Source organism: Canis aureus, unplaced genomic scaffold (assembly GCF_053574225.1).
Source record: "Canis aureus isolate CA01 unplaced genomic scaffold, VMU_Caureus_v.1.0 ptg000284l_RagTag, whole genome shotgun sequence".
NCBI classification, from domain to species: domain Eukaryota; kingdom Metazoa; phylum Chordata; class Mammalia; order Carnivora; family Canidae; genus Canis; species Canis aureus.
The window spans coordinates 1761-21629 of NW_027554529.1; the positions used below are offsets into that span (position 1 = coordinate 1761).

Sequence of the window (19869 nt, forward strand, 5' to 3'; positions counted from 1 at the left end):
TCATATATTGGACCACCTCTACTGTGCTATGTCAGTATCTCCAAAAAATCCTTCTTTCCCTCCCCTATGTACGTCGTGCATTAATGGCTTGCCCCATGCATATAAGCATGTACATGATATTATATCTTTACATAGGACATGTCTAGTCCAATTCCACAACCCATTGATCCTCAACAGTAACTAGATGCATATCACTTAGTCCAATAAGGGCTTAATCACCATGCCTCGAGAAACCATCAATCCTTGCCTGTAATGTCACTCTTCTCGCTCCGGGCCCATGCTAATGTGGGGGTTACTATCATGAAACTATACCTGGCATCTGGTTCTTACCTCAGGGCCATGACTCTATTTATTCCAATCCTACTAATTCTCGCAAATGGGACATCTCGATGGACTAGTGACTAATCAGCCCATGATCACACATAACTGTGGTGTCATGCATTTGGTATCTTTTATTTTTAGGGGGGGAATCTGCTATCACTCATCTATGACCGCAACGGCACTAACTCTAACTTATCTTCTGCTCTCAGGGAATATGCCCGTCGCGGCCCTAATGCAGTCAAATAACTTGTAGCTGGACTTATTCATTATCATTTATCAACTCACGCATAAAATCAAGGTGCTATTCAGTCAATGGTTTCAGGACATATAATTCTAGGACACACGTGTGTACACGTACGTACACGTGTGTACACGTACGTACACGTGTGTACACGTACGTACACGTGTGTACACGTACGTACACGTGTGTACACGTACGTACACGTGTGTACACGTACGTACACGTGTGTACACGTACGTACACGTGTGTACACGTACGTACACGTGTGTACACGTACGTACACGTGTGTACACGTACGTACACGTGTGTACACGTACGTACACGTGTGTACACGTACGTACACGTACGTACACGTACGTACACGTGTGTACACGTACGTACACGTGTGTACACGTACGTACACGTGTGTACACGTACGTACACGCGCAAGACATTAAGTTAACTTATACAAACCCCCCTTACCCCCCATAAACTCATGTCATCTATTATACACTTATTTATGTCCTGCCAAACCCCAAAAACAGGACTAAGTGCATACAATACTCACAAGCTTTATTTAAATTGTATACAAATGTATTGCTACTCTAGTTAACTTAACACAACAGTCTTACACGCATTCGATCTCGTGGTCTATCTATAGATAGCATCCCCTTTTTTTTTCCTCTCATATTTACTATGTATTTTATTTATTATACACACTACAATTTCAGTATAAGTTAATGTAGCTTAATTAATAAAGCAAGGCACTGAAAATGCCAAGATGAGTCGCACGACTCCATAAACACAAAGGTTTGGTCCTAGCCTTCCTATTAGTTCTTAGTAGACTTACACATGCAAGTCTCCACGCCCCAGTGAGAATGCCCTTAAAATCAGCAGTGATCTAAAGGAGCAGGTATCAAGCACACTCTTAAGTAGCTCATAACACCTTGCTAAGCCACACCCCCACGGGATACAGCAGTGATAAAAATTAAGCCATAAACGAAAGTTTGACTAAGCCATACTAAAAAGGGTTGGTAAATTTCGTGCCAGCCACCGCGGTCATACGATTAACCCAAACTAATAGGCCCACGGCGTAAAGCGTGTTTAAGATACCTTTGCACTAAAGTTAAAACTTAACTAAGCCGTAAAAAGCTACAGTTACCATAAAATAGACCACGAAAGTGACTTTATAATAATCTGACTACACGATAGCTAAGACCCAAACTGGGATTAGATACCCCACTATGCTTAGCCCTAAACATAGATAATTTTACAACAAAATAATTCGCCAGAGGACTACTAGCAATAGCTTAAAACTCAAAGGACTTGGCGGTGCTTTATATCCCTCTAGAGGAGCCTGTTCTATAATCGATAAACCCCGATAAACCTCACCACCCTTTGCTAATTCAGTCTATATACCGCCATCTTCAGCAAACCCTCAAAAGGTAGAATAGTAAGCACAATCATTTTACATAAAAAAGTTAGGTCAAGGTGTAACTTATGGGGTGGGAAGAAATGGGCTACATTTTCTACCCAAGAACATTCCACGAACGTTTTTATGAAATTAAAAACTGAAGGAGGATTTAGTAGTAAATTAAGAATAGAGAGCTTAATTGAATAGGGCCATGAAGCACGCACACACCGCCCGTCACCCTCCTCAAGTAATAAGACACAACCATAACCATATTAACTTAACTAAGACACAAGAGGAGACAAGTCGTAACAAGGTAAGCATACCGGAAGGTGTGCTTGGATTAATCAAAGTGTAGCTTAACTAAAGCGTCTGGCCTACACCCAGAAGATTTCATTACTTATGACCACTTTGAACAAAAGCTAGCCCAACTAACCCCAAACTTAAGTATCACAGACATATAAAGTAAAACATTTAGTTAAATAATAAAAGTATAGGAGATAGAAATTTTAATTGGAGCGATAGAGATAGTACCGTAAGGGAATGATGAAAGACATCTTAACAGTATTAAACAGCAAAGATTACCCCTTTTACCTTTTGCATAATGAACTAGCCAGAAACGACTTAACAAAGAGAACTTAAGCTAAGCTCCCCGAAACCAGACGAGCTACCCATAAACAATCTAAAAGGATCAACTCATCTATGTAGCAAAATAGTGAGAAGATTTGTGGGTAGAGGTGAAAAGCCTAACGAGCCTGGTGATAGCTGGTTGCCCACAAACAGAATTTTAGTTCAACTTTAAATTTACCTAAAAAAAAACAAAATTTTAATGTAAATTTAAAATATAGTCTAAGAAGGTACAGCTTCTTAGAATCAGGATACAACCTTTATTAGAGAGTATATACTAACATCACCATAGTTGGCTTAAAAGCAGCCACCAATTGAGAAAGCGTTCCAGCTCAACAAACAATATAACTTAATCCCAATCATATTACATCAACTCCTAATTATACCTCCTGGCCATTCTATTTAAATATAGAAGCAACAATGCTAGTATGAGTAACAAGAACTATTTTCTCCCCGCATAAGCTTATATCAGAAACGGATAGACCACTGATAGTTAACAATCTGATAATATCAACCCAAAAATGAAATACTTATCTACCCTATTGTTAACCCAACACAGGCATGCATTTAAGGAAAGATTAAAAGGAGTAAAAGGAACTCGGCAAACACAAACCCCGCCTGTTTACCAAAAACATCACCTCCAGCATTTCTAGTATTGGAGGCACTGCCTGCCCAGTGACACTTGTTTAACGGCCGCGGTATCCTGACCGTGCAAAGGTAGCATAATCATTTGTTCTCTAAATAAGGACTTGTATGAATGGCCACACGAGGGTTTAACTGTCTCTTATTCCCAATCAGTGAAATTGACCTTCCCGTGAAGAGGCGGGAATGCCACAATAAGACGAGAAGACCCTATGGAGCTTTAATTAACTAACCCAAACTTATGGATACTAAATACCTACAAGGCATAACATTACACCATTATTGTGGGTTAGCAATTTAGGTTGGGGTGACCTCGGAATATAAAAAAACTCCCGAGTGATTAAAATTTAGACCCACAAGTCAAAATATAACATCACTTATTGATCCAATAATTTTTGATCAACGGAACAAGTTACCCTAGGGATAACAGCGCAATCCTATTCAAGAGTCCATATCGACAATAGGGTTTACGACCTCGATGTTGGATCAGGACATCCTAATGGTGCAGCAGCTATTAAGGGTTCGTTTGTTCAACGATTAAAGTCCTACGTGATCTGAGTTCAGACCGGAGTAATCCAGGTCGGTTTCTATCTATTATATAACCTCCCCCAGTACGAAAGGACAAGGGATGTAAGGCCTACCTCACAAAGGCGCCTTAAAACTAATAGATGAAGTCAACTCAATCTAACCAGTTTATCTCCTCATAAGCCCGAGAAAAGGGGCTTTGTTAGGGTGGCAGAGCCCGGTAACTGCGTAAAACTTAAACCTTTATTATCAGAGGTTCAATTCCTCTCCCTAACAAAATGTTCTTTATCAACATTATCTCTCTTATCATCCCAATCCTTCTTGCCGTAGCCTTCCTCACCCTCGTTGAACGAAAAGTCTTAGGCTACATACAACTTCGAAAAGGGCCTAATATCGTAGGCCCCTACGGCCTCCTTCAACCAATCGCAGATGCAGTAAAACTCTTCACAAAAGAACCTCTACGACCACTTACATCCTCCATATCAATATTCATTCTAGCCCCCATTCTAGCTCTATCACTAGCCCTAACTATATGAATCCCTCTCCCAATGCCCTACCCACTCATTAATATAAACTTAGGAGTCCTATTCATACTAGCAATATCAAGTCTCGCCGTATACTCCATCCTTTGGTCAGGATGAGCCTCAAACTCCAAATACGCTCTAATCGGAGCCCTCCGAGCAGTAGCTCAAACAATCTCATATGAAGTAACACTAGCAATCATTCTCCTATCAGTCCTCCTAATAAACGGGTCATTTACACTATCCACACTAATTATCACCCAAGAACATATATGACTAATCTTTCCGGCCTGGCCCCTAGCCATGATATGATTCATTTCTACTCTAGCAGAAACTAACCGAGCCCCCTTCGACTTAACTGAAGGAGAATCCGAACTAGTTTCTGGATTTAACGTAGAGTATGCAGCGGGTCCTTTTGCCCTATTCTTTCTAGCAGAGTACGCAAATATCATTATAATAAATATCCTCACAACAATTCTATTCTTCGGTGCATTCCACAACCCATTTATACCAGAACTCTACTCTATTAACTTCACTATAAAAACCCTCTTACTAACTATCTGCTTCCTATGAATTCGAGCATCATACCCTCGATTCCGCTATGATCAATTAATACACTTATTGTGAAAAAATTTTCTACCCCTAACTTTAGCCCTATGCATATGACATGTTGCCTTACCCATTATTACCGCGAGTATCCCACCCCAAACATAAGAAATATGTCTGATAAAAGAGTTACTTTGATAGAGTAAATAATAGAGGTTTAAATCCTCTTATTTCTAGAATAATAGGCTTCGAACCTAATCTTAAGAATTCAAAGATCTTCGTGCTACCAAACTTACACTATATTCTACAGTAAGGTCAGCTAAATTAAGCTATCGGGCCCATACCCCGAAAATGTTGGTTTATACCCTTCCCGTACTAATAAAACCCCCTATTCTCACTATTATTATAGCAACTATCATGGCAGGGACCATAATCGTCATACTAAGCTCGCACTGATTACTGATCTGAATTGGATTCGAAATAAACATGCTAGCCATCATCCCTATCCTCATAAAAAAGTATAATCCACGAGCCATAGAAGCCTCTACAAAATATTTTCTTACACAAGCTACTGCCTCAATATTACTAATAATAGGAGTCACCATTAACCTTCTTTACTCCGGCCAATGAGTAATCTCAAAAATCTCAAACCCCATCGCATCCATCATAATAACCACCGCCCTAACAATAAAACTAGGCCTATCTCCATTCCACTTCTGAGTTCCCGAAGTAGCACAAGGAGTAACACTTATATCAGGAATAATCCTACTAACATGACAAAAAATCGCACCTATATCCATCCTATATCAAATCTCCCCATCAATTAACACCAACCTTCTTATACTAATAGCCCTCGCATCCGTTCTAGTAGGAGGCTGAGGCGGACTAAATCAAACTCAACTACGAAAAATCATAGCATACTCCTCCATTGCCCACATAGGCTGAATAGCCGCTATCATTATTTACAACCCTACAATAATAATCCTAAACTTAACTTTATATATTCTAATAACACTATCTACCTTCATACTATTCATATTAAACTCATCCACCACAACCTTATCCTTATCCCACATATGAAATAAATTTCCCCTAATCACCTCCATAATCTTAATCTTAATATTATCCCTAGGAGGACTACCCCCATTATCTGGCTTCATCCCTAAATGAATAATTATTCAAGAATTAACAAAAAATAACATAATTATTATTCCAACACTAATAGCCATCACCGCTCTACTTAACTTATATTTCTACCTGCGACTCACATATAGCACCGCACTTACCATATTCCCGTCCACAAATAACATAAAAATAAAATGACAATTCGAGTACACAAAAAAGGCAACCCTACTACCCCCCTTAATCATTATCTCAACTATACTACTCCCGCTAACACCTATATTATCAGTCTTGGACTAGGAGTTTAGGTTAGACCTATATTATCAGTCTTGGACTAGGAGTTTAGGTTAGACCAGACCAAGAGCTTCAAAGCTCTAAGCAAGTGCTATACACTTAACCCCTGACCAAATCACCTCTAAGGGCTGCAAGAATCTATCTCTACTCAATTGAATGCAAATCAAACACTTTAATTAAGCTAAGCCCTCCCTAGATTGGTGAGCTTCTACCTCACGAAATTTTAGTTAACAGCTAAATACCCTAGTAACTGGCTTCAATCTACCTTCTCCCGCCGCGTAGAAAAAAAAGGCGGGAGAAGCCCCGGCGGCGTCTAGGCTGCTTCTTTGAATTTGCAATTCAATATGAAAATTCACCACAGAGCTTGGCAAAAAGAGGACTTAAACCTCTATTTTTAGATTTACAGTCTAATGCTTTTATCAGCCATTTTACCTATGTTCATTAACCGATGACTGTTCTCTACTAATCACAAAGATATTGGTACTTTATACTTACTATTTGGAGCATGAGCCGGCATAGTAGGCACTGCCTTGAGCCTCCTCATCCGAGCCGAACTAGGTCAGCCCGGTACTTTACTAGGCGACGATCAAATTTATAACGTCGTCGTAACCGCCCATGCTTTCGTAATAATCTTCTTCATAGTCATGCCCATTATAATTGGGGGCTTTGGAAACTGACTAGTGCCATTAATAATTGGTGCTCCGGACATGGCATTCCCCCGAATAAATAACATGAGCTTCTGACTTCTTCCTCCATCTTTTCTTCTACTATTAGCATCTTCTATGGTAGAAGCAGGTGCAGGAACGGGGTGGACCGTTTACCCCCACTGGCTGGCAATCTGGCCCAATGCAGGAGCATCCGTTGATCTTACAATTTTCTCCTTACATTTAGCCGGAGTCTCTTCTATTTTAGGGGCAATTATTTCATTACTACTATTATCAACATAAAACCCCCTGCAATATCCCAGTATCAAACCCCCCTATTTGTATGATCAGTACTAATTACAGCAGTTCTACTCCTACTATCCCTGCCTGTACTGGCTGCTGGAATTACAATACTTTTAACAGACCGTAATCTTAATACGACATTTTTCGATCCCGCTGGAGGAGGAGACCCTATCCTATATCAACACTTATTCTGATTCTTCGGACATCCTGAAGTTTACATTCTTATCCTGCCAGGGTTCGGAATAATTTCTCACATTGTCACTTACTACTCAGGGAAAAAGGAGCCTTTCGGCTATATAGGAATAGTATGGGCAATAATATCTATTGGGTTTTTAGGCTTTATCGTATGAGCTCACCATATGTTTACTGTAGGAATAGACGTAGACACACGAGCATACTTCACATCCGCCACTATAATTATCGCTATTCCAACAGGAGTAAAAGTATTTAGTGACTGGCAACACTTCACGGAGGCAAAATTAAATGATCTCCAGCTATGCTATGAGCTTTAGGGTTTATTTCTTATTCACAGTAGCGGGCTAACAGGCATTGTCCTAGCTAATTCGTCCTTAGACATCGTTCTTCATGATACGTATTATGTTGTAGCTCATTTTCACTATGTGCTCTCAATGGGAGCAGTTTTTGCCATTATGGAGGATTTGGGAGGATTTGCCCACTGATTCCCCTTATTCTCAGGTTATACTCTTAACGATACTTGAGCAAAGATTCACTTTACAATTATATTTGTGGGAGTAAATATAACTTTCTTCCCTCAGCATTTCCTAGGTTTATCCGGAATACCTCGTCGGTACTCTGACTATCCAGATGCATATACCACCTGAAATACCGTCTCCTCTATAGGATCGTTTATCTCGCTTACAGCGGTGATGCTTATAATTTTTATAATCTGAGAGGCCTTTGCATCCAAACGAGAAGTTGCTATAGTAGAACTTACTACAACTAATATTGAATGACTACATGGATGTCCCCCTCCATATCACACGTTCGAAGAACCTACATATGTAATCCAAAAATAAGAAAGGAAGGAATCGAACCCCCTAAAATTGGTTTCAAGCCAATGTCATAACCACTATGTCTTTCTCAATCAGGAGGTATTAGTAAAATATTACATAACTTTGTCAAGGTTAAATTATAGGTGAAACCCCTATATACCTCTATGGCGTACCCATTTCAACTCGGATTACAGGACGCAACCTCCCCTATTATAGAGGAGCTACTTCATTTTCATGACCATACACTAATAATTGTATTCTTAATCAGTTCTTTAGTTCTCTACATCATTTCCCTAATATTGACTACAAAATTAACTCATACAAGCACAATAGACGCACAGGAAGTAGAAACAGTATGAACTATCCTACCCGCCATTATCCTAATCCTAATCGCTCTACCTTCCCTCCGAATCCTTTATATAATAGACGAAATCAATAACCCCTCTTTAACCGTGAAAACAATAGGCCACCAATGATACTGAAGCTATGAATATACTGATTATGAAGACTTAAACTTTGACTCCTACATAATCCCAACACAAGAATTAAAGCCAGGAGAACTCCGACTATTAGAAGTAGACAACCGAGTTGTCCTCCCAATAGAAATAACCATCCGAATACTGAAATAACCATCCGAATACTTATTTCTTCAGAAGACGTTTTGCATTCATGAGCTGTTCCATCACTAGGTCTAAAAACTGACGCTATTCCAGGACGACTAAACCAAACCACCCTTATAGCCATACGACCGGGACTGTATTATGGCCAGTGCTCTGAAATCTGCGGATCTAACCATAGCTTTATACCCATTGTTCTTGAAATAGTCCCCCTATCTTATTTTGAAACCTGATCTGCCTTAATAGTATAACCTAGACTAGACTTACTCATTAAGAAGCTATAAAGCATTAACCTTTTAAGTTAAAGACTGGGAGTTTTAACCTCCCCTTAATGAAATGCCACAGCTAGACACATCCACCTGATTTATTATAATCTTTTCAATATTTCTCACCCTCTTCATTCTATTCCAACTAAAAATTTCAAATCACCACTACCCGGAAAACCCAATAACCAAGTCTACTAAAATCACTAGTCAACATAATCCTTGAGAAAACAAATGAACGAAAATTTATTCGCCTCTTTCGCTGCCCCCTCAATAATAGGTCTCCCTATTGTAGTACTGATCGTCATATTCCCTTCCATTTTATTCCCAGCACCCAATCGCCTAATCAATAATCGGTTAATCTCCATTCAGCAATGATTAATTCAATTAACATCAAAACAAATACTAGCAATTCATAATCAAAAGGGACGAACCTGAGCTCTCATACTTATATCACTAATTCTATTCATTGGTTCAACTAACCTACTTGGACTACTACCCCACTCATTTACGCCCACGACACAACTCTCTATAAACCTCGGAATAGCAATCCCCCTATGAGCAGGGACAGTAATTACCGGTTTCCGCTATAAGACCAAAGCATCCTTGGCACACTTTCTACCCCAAGGCACCCCTCTTCCCCTAATTCCAATACTAGTAATCATCGAAACTATTAGTCTATTCATTCAACCCATAGCTCTAGCCGTTCGATTAACCGCCAATATTACTGCAGGACACCTCCTAATCCATTTGATTGGAGGGGCTACCTTAGCTCTTATTAATATTAGCGCGACCACAGCTTTCATCACTTTTATTATTTTAATTCTATTTACGATTCTAGAGTTTGCTGTTGCCTTAATTCAAGCCTATGTCTTTACCTTACTAGTAAGTCTATACTTACATGACAACACCTAATGACCCACCAAACTCACGCTTACCATATAGTTAACCCAAGCCCATGACCGCTAACAGGAGCCCTTTCTGCCCTTCTTATAACATCGGGTCTTATCATATGATTTCACTATAACTCAATATCCCTACTTACATTAGGATTCACAACCAACCTGCTAACCATATACCAGTGATGACGAGATGTGATCCGAGAAGGCACATTCCAAGGACATCACACCCCTATTGTACAAAAAGGACTACGGTACGGAATAGTTCTTTTTATTGTATCAGAAGTATTTTTCTTTGCAGGCTTCTTTTGAGCCTTTTACCATTCCAGCCTAGCCCCTACTCCTGAACTTGGAGGTTGCTGACCTCCCACCGGCATTATTCCTCTTAACCCACTAGAAGTTCCTCTACTCAACACCTCAGTCCTCCTAGCCTCCGGAGTATCTATTACTTGAGCCCATCATAGTTTAATAGAAGGCAATCGTAAACACATACTTCAAGGCCTATTTATTACAATCTCCTTAGGCGTATATTTTACACTATTACAGGCCTCCGAATACTACGAGACATCTTTTACAATCTCCGACGGAGTGTACGGATCTACCTTTTTTATAGCTACTGGGTTTCACGGACTACATGTAATTATTGGCTCCACATTCCTTATCGTGTGCTTTCTCCGACAACTATACTACCACTTCACATCAAACCACCACTTCGGATTTGAAGCCGCTGCATGATATTGACACTTTGTTGATGTAGTCTGACTATTCTTATATGTATCTATTTATTGATGAGGATCCTATTTCTTTAGTATAACTAGTACAATTGACTTCCAATCAGTTAGCTCCAGATCAACCTGGAAAGAAGTAATAAACGTAATACTAACCTTGATAACTAATGTAACCCTAGCGTCCTTACTTGTACTAATCGCATTCTGACTTCCCCAACTAAATATTTATACAGACAAGACAAGCCCCTACGAATGTGGTTTTGACCCCATGGGATCTGCTCGCCTACCTTTCTCTATAAAATTCTTCCTAGTTGCCATCACATTCCTGCTTTTCGACCTAGAAATCGCACTCCTACTCCCACTTCCCTGAGCGTCACAAACCAACAAGTTGACAACAATACTTATCATAGCACTCCTACTAATCTCCCTCCTAGCTGCAAGCCTAGCGTACGAATGAACCGAAAAGGGGCTAGAATGAACCGAATATGATAATTAGTTTAAGCCAAAACAAATGATTTCGACTCATTAGATTATGATTTATCTCATAATTATCATATGTCCATAGTATATATTAATATCTTTCTGGCATTCATTCTTTCTCTAATAGGTATACTTGTTTATCGATCACACCTAATATCATCGCTACTATGCTTAGAGGGCATAATATTATCACTATTTGTAATAATATCTGTAACTATTCTCAACAACCACCTTACATTAGCCAGCATGATACCAATCGTACTACTAGTATTTGCTGCCTGCGAAGCAGCATTAGGACTATCTCTACTAGTTATAGTATCTAACACCTACGGGACTGATTACGTACAAAACCTAAACCTCTTACAATGCTAAAAATTATCATCCCCACTATCATACTGATCCCCCTTACATGAGTATCAAAGCCTAACATAATCTGAATTAACACGACAACATATGGTTTGCTAATCAGCTTAATCAGCTTATTCTACCTGAATCAACCAAATGATAATACATTGAACCCCTCCTTAATATTTTTCTCTGACTCCCTATCAGCACCGCTACTAGCACTTACAACATGACTTCTACCCCTTATACTTATAGCAAGCCAACACCATTTATCAAAAGAACCCTTAACTCGAAAAAAACTATATATTTCAATACTGATTCTTCTCCAGTTGTTCCTAATTATAACTTTCACCGCCTCTGAACTTATCTTCTTTTACATCCTATTTGAGGCAACACTAATCCCAACCCTGATCATTATTACCCGATGGGGGAATCAAACTGAACGACTAAACGCAGGGCTCTACTTCTTATTTTATACTTTAATAGGATCTCTCCCACTCCTAGTAGCTCTCCTTTACATCCACAATTTCATGGGCTCCCTAAATTTTCTCATAATTCAATACTGAATTCAACCTCTGCCAAACTCCTGATCTAATGTTTTCTTATGATTGGCATGCATGATAGCATTCATAGTAAAGATACCTCTATACGGCCTCCACTTGTGACTACCAAAAGCACACGTAGAGGCCCCTATTGCCGGCTCCATGGTACTTGCCGCCGTACTCCTGAAATTAGGAGGCTATGGCATGATACGAATTACAACCCTACTAAACCCCCTGACCAACTTCATAGCGTATCCTTTCATAATATTATCTCTATGAGGCATAATCATAACAAGCTCTATCTGTCTCCGTCAAACAGATCTAAAATCCCTAATTGCATACTCCTCAGTTAGTCATATGGCACTCGTTATTGTAGCGGTTCTTATTCAAACACCATGAAGTTATATAGGTGCAACAGCCCTAATAATTGCCCATGGTTTAACATCCTCGATGCTATTCTGCTTAGCCAACTCCAATTACGAACGAATCCATAGCCGTACTATGATTCTCGCACGAGGACTTCAAACCCTCCTTCCCCTGATAGCAGCCTGATGGTTATTAGCAAGCCTCACAAATCTGGCTCTTCCTCCAACAATTAATCTTATCGGAGAACTATTTGTAGTGATATCCTCATTCTCATGATCCAACATTACTATTATTCTAATAGGAATTAACATCACCATCACTGCCCTATACTCACTTTATATACTAATCACCACACAGCGTGGTAAATATTCCCACCATATCAAAAATATCAAACCGTCATTCACACGAGAAAATGCCCTAATAACCTTGCATCTACTGCCTCTACTCCTCCTATCCCTTAACCCTAAAATTATTCTCGGTCCCATCTACTGTAAGCATAGTTTAACAAAAACATTAGATTGTGAATCTAATAATAAAAGCTCAAACCTTTTTGCTTACCGAAAAAGTACTGCAAGAACTGCTAACTCATGCTCCCATGTATAAGAACATGGCTTTTTCAACTTTTATAGGATAGAAGTAATCCATTGGTCTTAGGAACCAAAAAATTGGTGCAACTCCAAATAAAAGTAATAAATATATTTACTTCATGCATAATCACAGCTCTAGTCATTCTTACTTTGCCCATCATTATAACCTCTACTAAACTCTACAAAAATAAGCTATACCCATACTATGTAAAAACCGCTACTTCTTACGCATTCATAATTAGCATAATTCCCACAATAATATTCATCTACTCAGGACAGGAAACAATTGTTTCAAACTGACATTGAATAACAATCCAGACCATAAAACTATCCATGAGTTTTAAATTAGACTACTTCTCAATAATCTTTGTGCCCGTAGCCCTTTTTGTCACGTGGTCTATTATAGAGTTTTCTATATGATATATACACTCCGATCCTTATATTAACCGATTTTTCAAGTATCTTCTCTTATTTCTTATTACTATAATAGTCTTAGTCACCGCAAACAACATATTCCAACTATTCATTGGCTGAGAAGGAGTTGGCATTATATCATTTTTACTTATTGGATGATGATACGGCCGAACCGATGCAAATACAGCTGCCCTACAAGCTATCCTCTATAACCGTATTGGAGATGTAGGCTTCATTATAACCATAGCATGGTTTCTATTGAACTTAAACACATGAGACCTTCAACAAATCTTTATTACAACAAACGATAATTTTAATTTGCCGCTACTTGGCTTACTATTAGCAGCTACCGGTAAATCTGCTCAATTCGGCTTACATCCCTGACTCCCCTCAGCCATAGAAGGCCCCACTCCTGTATCAGCCCTACTTCACTCAAGCACAATAGTTGTAGCAGGAGTATTTCTTCTTATCCGCTTTCATCCACTAATAGAGCATAATCAAACTATTCAAACCCTCACTTTATGCTTAGGGGCTATTACTACACTATTTACTGCAATCTGCGCTCTTACACAGAACGATATCAAAAAAATTGTAGCGTTCTCTACCTCAAGCCAACTAGGCCTAATAATAGTAACAATTGGCATTAACCAGCCTTACCTAGCCTTCTTACACATCTGCACTCACGCATTTTTTAAAGCTATGTTATTCATATGTTCAGGGTCAATTATCCACAGCCTAAACGATGAACAAGACATTCGAAAGATAGGTGGCCTATTTAAAGTCCTTCCCTTCACCACAACTTCCCTGATTGTCGGAAGCCTCGCATTAACAGGCATACCTTTCCTTACAGGATTCTACTCCAAAGACCTGATCATCGAGTCCGCTAACACGTCGAATACCAACGCCTGAGCCCTCTTAATTACACTCGTTGCCACATCCCTAACCGCTGCCTACAGCACCCGAATTATATTCTTCGCTCTACTAGGCCAGCCCCGCTTCTCCCCTATAATCCTTATCAACGAGAATAATCCTCTCCTAATTAACTCTATTAAACGACTCCTTATCGGAAGTGTATTTGCAGGATACATTATCTCCCACAGCATCACACCCACCACCATCCCACAGATAACTATGCCTCATTATCTAAAAATGATAGCCCTTGCAGTAACTATCTTGGGTTTCATCCTGGCACTAGAACTAAACCTTACCATACAAGGACTCAAATTTAACTATCCATCTAATTACTTTAAATTTTCCACCCTCCTTGGCTATTATCCAACCATTATGCACCGCCTCACACCTAAAACAAGTTTAACCATCAGCCAGAAATCAGCATCTATACTTCTGGACTCCATCTGACTAGAAAACATCCTACCCAAATCAATCTCGTATTTCCAAATAAAATCTTCTACCCTTATTTCAAATCAAAAGGGTCTCATCAAGCTCTATTTCCTATCGTTCATACTAACTATAATTCTCAGCCTACTAATCCTTAATTACCACGGGTAACTTCCATGATAACCAACACACCAGTTAACAGCGACCAACCTGTAACAATCACCAACCAGGTTCCATAACTATATAAAGCCGCAATACCCATAGCCTCTTCACTAAAAAACCCAGAGTCCCCCGTATCATAAATTACCCAATCCCCTATTCCATTAAACTTTAATACTACCTCCACCTCATCATCCTTCAAAATATAGCAAGCAGTCAACAACTCAGACAATAGACCAGTAATAAAAGCCGCTAGAACAGCCTTATTTGAAACTCACACCTCAGGGTATTGCTCAGTAGCCATAGCAGTTGTATAACCAAATACTACTAATATACCCCCCAAATAAATTAAAAACACTATCAGCCCTAAAAAAGAACCCCCAAAATTCAGAACAATCGCACAACCAATCCCACCGCTAATAATTAGCACAAGCCCACCATAAATAGGAGATGGTTTAGTGGCAAAACCCACAAAACTCATCACAAAAACGATACTTAAAATAAATACAATGTATGTTATCATTATTCCTACATGGAATTTAACCATGACTAATGACATGAAAAATCATCGTTGTATTTCAACTATAAGAACATTAATGACCAACATTCGAAAAACCCACCCACTAGCCAAAATTGTCAACAATTCATTCATTGACCTCCCAGCGCCATCTAACATCTCTGCTTGATGGAATTTCGGGTCCTTATTAGGAGTATGCTTGATTCTACAGATTCTAACAGGTTTATTTCTAGCTATACACTACACATCGGACACGGCCACAGCTTTTTCATCGGTCACCCACATCTGTCGAGACGTTAACTACGGCTGAATTATCCGCTATATACATGCAAATGGCGCTTCCATATTCTTCATCTGCCTATTCATACATGTGGGACGAGGCCTATACTATGGATCCTATGTATTCATAGAAACATGAAACATTGGAATTGTACTACTATTCGCAACCATAGCCACAGCATTCATAGGCTATGTACTGCCGTGAGGACAAATATCATTTTGAGGGGCAACTGTAATCACTAACCTTCTCTCCGCCATCCCCTATATCGGAACCAACTTAGTAGAGTGAATCTGAGGTGGCTTCTCAGTAGACAAAGCAACCTTAACACGATTCTTTGCATTTCATTTTATCTTTCCATTCATCATCGCAGCTCTAGCAATAGTACACCTCCTATTTCTACACGAAACCGGATCCAACAACCCCTCAGGAATCACATCAGACTCAGACAAAATTCCGTTTCACCCCTACTACACAATTAAAGATATCCTAGGAATCCTACTCCTGCTCCTAGTCTTAATATCACTAGTTTTATTTTCACCAGACCTATTAGGAGATCCAGACAACTACACCCCTGCAAACCCCCTAAACACCCCTCCACATATCAAACCTGAATGATACTTCCTATTCGCCTATGCCATCCTACGATCTATCCCTAATAAATTAGGAGGTGTACTCGCCCTAGTATTCTCCATCCTAATTTTAGCATTCATTCCATTCCTCCACACATCTAAGCAACGCAGTATAATATCTCAGCCAATGCCTATTCTGACTTTTAGTCGCCGATCTTCTCACTTTAACTTGGATTGGAGGACAGCCAGTTGAACACCCTTTCATCATTATCGGACAGGTCGCCTCAATTCTATATTTCACCATCCTATTGATTCTAATGCCAACAATTAGCGTTATCGAAAATAATCTTCTAAAATGAAGAGTCTTTGTAGTATAATCATTACCTTGGTCTTGTAAACCAAAAATGGAGAGTAGTCGCCCTCCCTAAGACTCAAGGAAGAAGCTCTTGCTCCACCATCAGCACCCAAAGCTGAAATTCTTCTTAAACTATTCCCTGACACCCCCTACATTCATATATTGGACCACCTCTACTGTGCTATGTCAGTATCTCCAAAAAATCCTTCTTTCCCTCCCCTATGTACGTCGTGCATTAATGGCTTGCCCCATGCATATAAGCATGTACATGATATTATATCTTTACATAGGACATGTCTAGTCCAATTCCACAACCCATTGATCCTCAACAGTAACTAGATGCATATCACTTAGTCCAATAAGGGCTTAATCACCATGCCTCGAGAAACCATCAATCCTTGCCTGTAATGTCACTCTTCTCGCTCCGGGCCCATGCTAATGTGGGGGTTACTATCATGAAACTATACCTGGCATCTGGTTCTTACCTCAGGGCCATGACTCTATTTATTCCAATCCTACTAATTCTCGCAAATGGGACATCTCGATGGACTAGTGACTAATCAGCCCATGATCACACATAACTGTGGTGTCATGCATTTGGTATCTTTTATTTTTAGGGGGGGAATCTGCTATCACTCATCTATGACCGCAACGGCACTAACTCTAACTTATCTTCTGCTCTCAGGGAATATGCCCGTCGCGGCCCTAATGCAGTCAAATAACTTGTAGCTGGACTTATTCATTATCATTTATCAACTCACGCATAAAATCAAGGTGCTATTCAGTCAATGGTTTCAGGACATATAATTCTAGGACACACGTGTGTACACGTACGTACACGTGTGTACACGTACGTACACGTGTGTACACGTACGTACACGTGTGTACACGTACGTACACGTGTGTACACGTACGTACACGTTGTACACGTACGTACACGTACGTACACGTACGTACACGTACGTACACGTACGTCACGTGTACACGTACGTACACGTGTGTACACGTACGTACACGTGTGTACACGTACGTACACGTGTGTACACGTACGTACACGTGTGTACACGTACGTACACGTGTGTACACGTACGTACACGCGCAAGACATTAAGTTAACTTATACAAACCCCCCTTACCCCCCATAAACTCATGTCATCTATTATACACTTATTTATGTCCTGCCAAACCCCAAAAACAGGACTAAGTGCATACAATACTCACAAGCTTTATTTAAATTGTATACAAATGTATTGCTACTCTAGTTAACTTAACACAACAGTCTTACACGCATTCGATCTCGTGGTCTATCTATAGATAGCATCCCCTTTTTTTTTCCTCTCATATTTACTATGTATTTTATTTATTATACACACTACAATTTCAGTATAAGTTAATGTAGCTTAATTAATAAAGCAAGGCACTGAAAATGCCAAGATGAGTCGCACGACTCCATAAACACAAAGGTTTGGTCCTAGCCTTCCTATTAGTTCTTAGTAGACTTACACATGCAAGTCTCCACGCCCCAGTGAGAATGCCCTTAAAATCAGCAGTGATCTAAAGGAGCAGGTATCAAGCACACTCTTAAGTAGCTCATAACACCTTGCTAAGCCACACCCCCACGGGATACAGCAGTGATAAAAATTAAGCCATAAACGAAAGTTTGACTAAGCCATACTAAAAAGGGTTGGTAAATTTCGTGCCAGCCACCGCGGTCATACGATTAACCCAAACTAATAGGCCCACGGCGTAAAGCGTGTTTAAGATACCTTTGCACTAAAGTTAAAACTTAACTAAGCCGTAAAAAGCTACAGTTACCATAAAATAGACCACGAAAGTGACTTTATAATAATCTGACTACACGATAGCTAAGACCCAAACTGGGATTAGATACCCCACTATGCTTAGCCCTAAACATAGATAATTTTACAACAAAATAATTCGCCAGAGGACTACTAGCAATAGCTTAAAACTCAAAGGACTTGGCGGTGCTTTATATCCCTCTAGAGGAGCCTGTTCTATAATCGATAAACCCCGATAAACCTCACCACCCTTTGCTAATTCAGTCTATATACCGCCATCTTCAGCAAACCCTCAAAAGGTAGAATAGTAAGCACAATCATTTTACATAAAAAAGTTAGGTCAAGGTGTAACTTATGGGGTGGGAAGAAATGGGCTACATTTTCTACCCAAGAACATTCCACGAACGTTTTTATGAAATTAAAAACTGAAGGAGGATTTAGTAGTAAATTAAGAATAGAGAGCTTAATTGAATAGGGCCATGAAGCACGCACACACCGCCCGTCACCCTCCTCAAGTAATAAGACACAACCATAACCATATTAACTTAACTAAGACACAAGAGGAGACAAGTCGTAACAAGGTAAGCATACCGGAAGGTGTGCTTGGATTAATCAAAGTGTAGCTTAACTAAAGCGTCTGGCCTACACCCAGAAGATTTCATTACTTATGACCACTTTGAACAAAAGCTAGCCCAACTAACCCCAAACTTAAGTATCACAGACATATAAAGTAAAACATTTAGTTAAATAATAAAAGTATAGGAGATAGAAATTTTAATTGGAGCGATAGAGATAGTACCGTAAGGGAATGATGAAAGACATCTTAACAGTATTAAACAGCAAAGATTACCCCTTTTACCTTTTGCATAATGAACTAGCCAGAAACGACTTAACAAAGAGAACTTAAGCTAAGCTCCCCGAAACCAGACGAGCTACCCATAAACAATCTAAAAGGATCAACTCATCTATGTAGCAAAATAGTGAGAAGATTTGTGGGTAGAGGTGAAAAGCCTAACGAGCCTGGTGATAGCTGGTTGCCCACAAACAGAATTTTAGTTCAACTTTAAATTTACCTAAAAAAAAACAAAATTTTAATGTAAATTTAAAATATAGTCTAAGAAGGTACAGCTTCTTAGAATCAGGATACAACCTTTATTAGAGAGTATATACTAACATCACCATAGTTGGCTTAAAAGCAGCCACCAATTGAGAAAGCGTTCCAGCTCAACAAACAATATAACTTAATCCCAATCATATTACATCAACTCCTAATTATACCTCCTGGGCCATTCTATTTAAATATAGAAGCAACAATGCTAGTATGAGTAACAAGAACTATTTTCTCCCCGCATAAGCTTATATCAGAAACGGATAGACCACTGATAGTTAACAATCTGATAATATCAACCCAAAAATGAAATAC

The 19869-nt window shown here is 39.4% G+C and overlaps 2 pseudogenes; both read left to right on the plus strand.

Annotated features, from left to right (window-relative positions):
- Positions 1–1346: 1346 nt before the first annotated feature.
- On the plus strand, positions 1347–2301 carry LOC144309955 (18S ribosomal RNA; annotated as a pseudogene).
- A 15804-nt stretch (positions 2302–18105) lies between these two features.
- On the plus strand, positions 18106–19060 carry LOC144309956 (18S ribosomal RNA; annotated as a pseudogene).
- Positions 19061–19869: the final 809 nt, after the last annotated feature.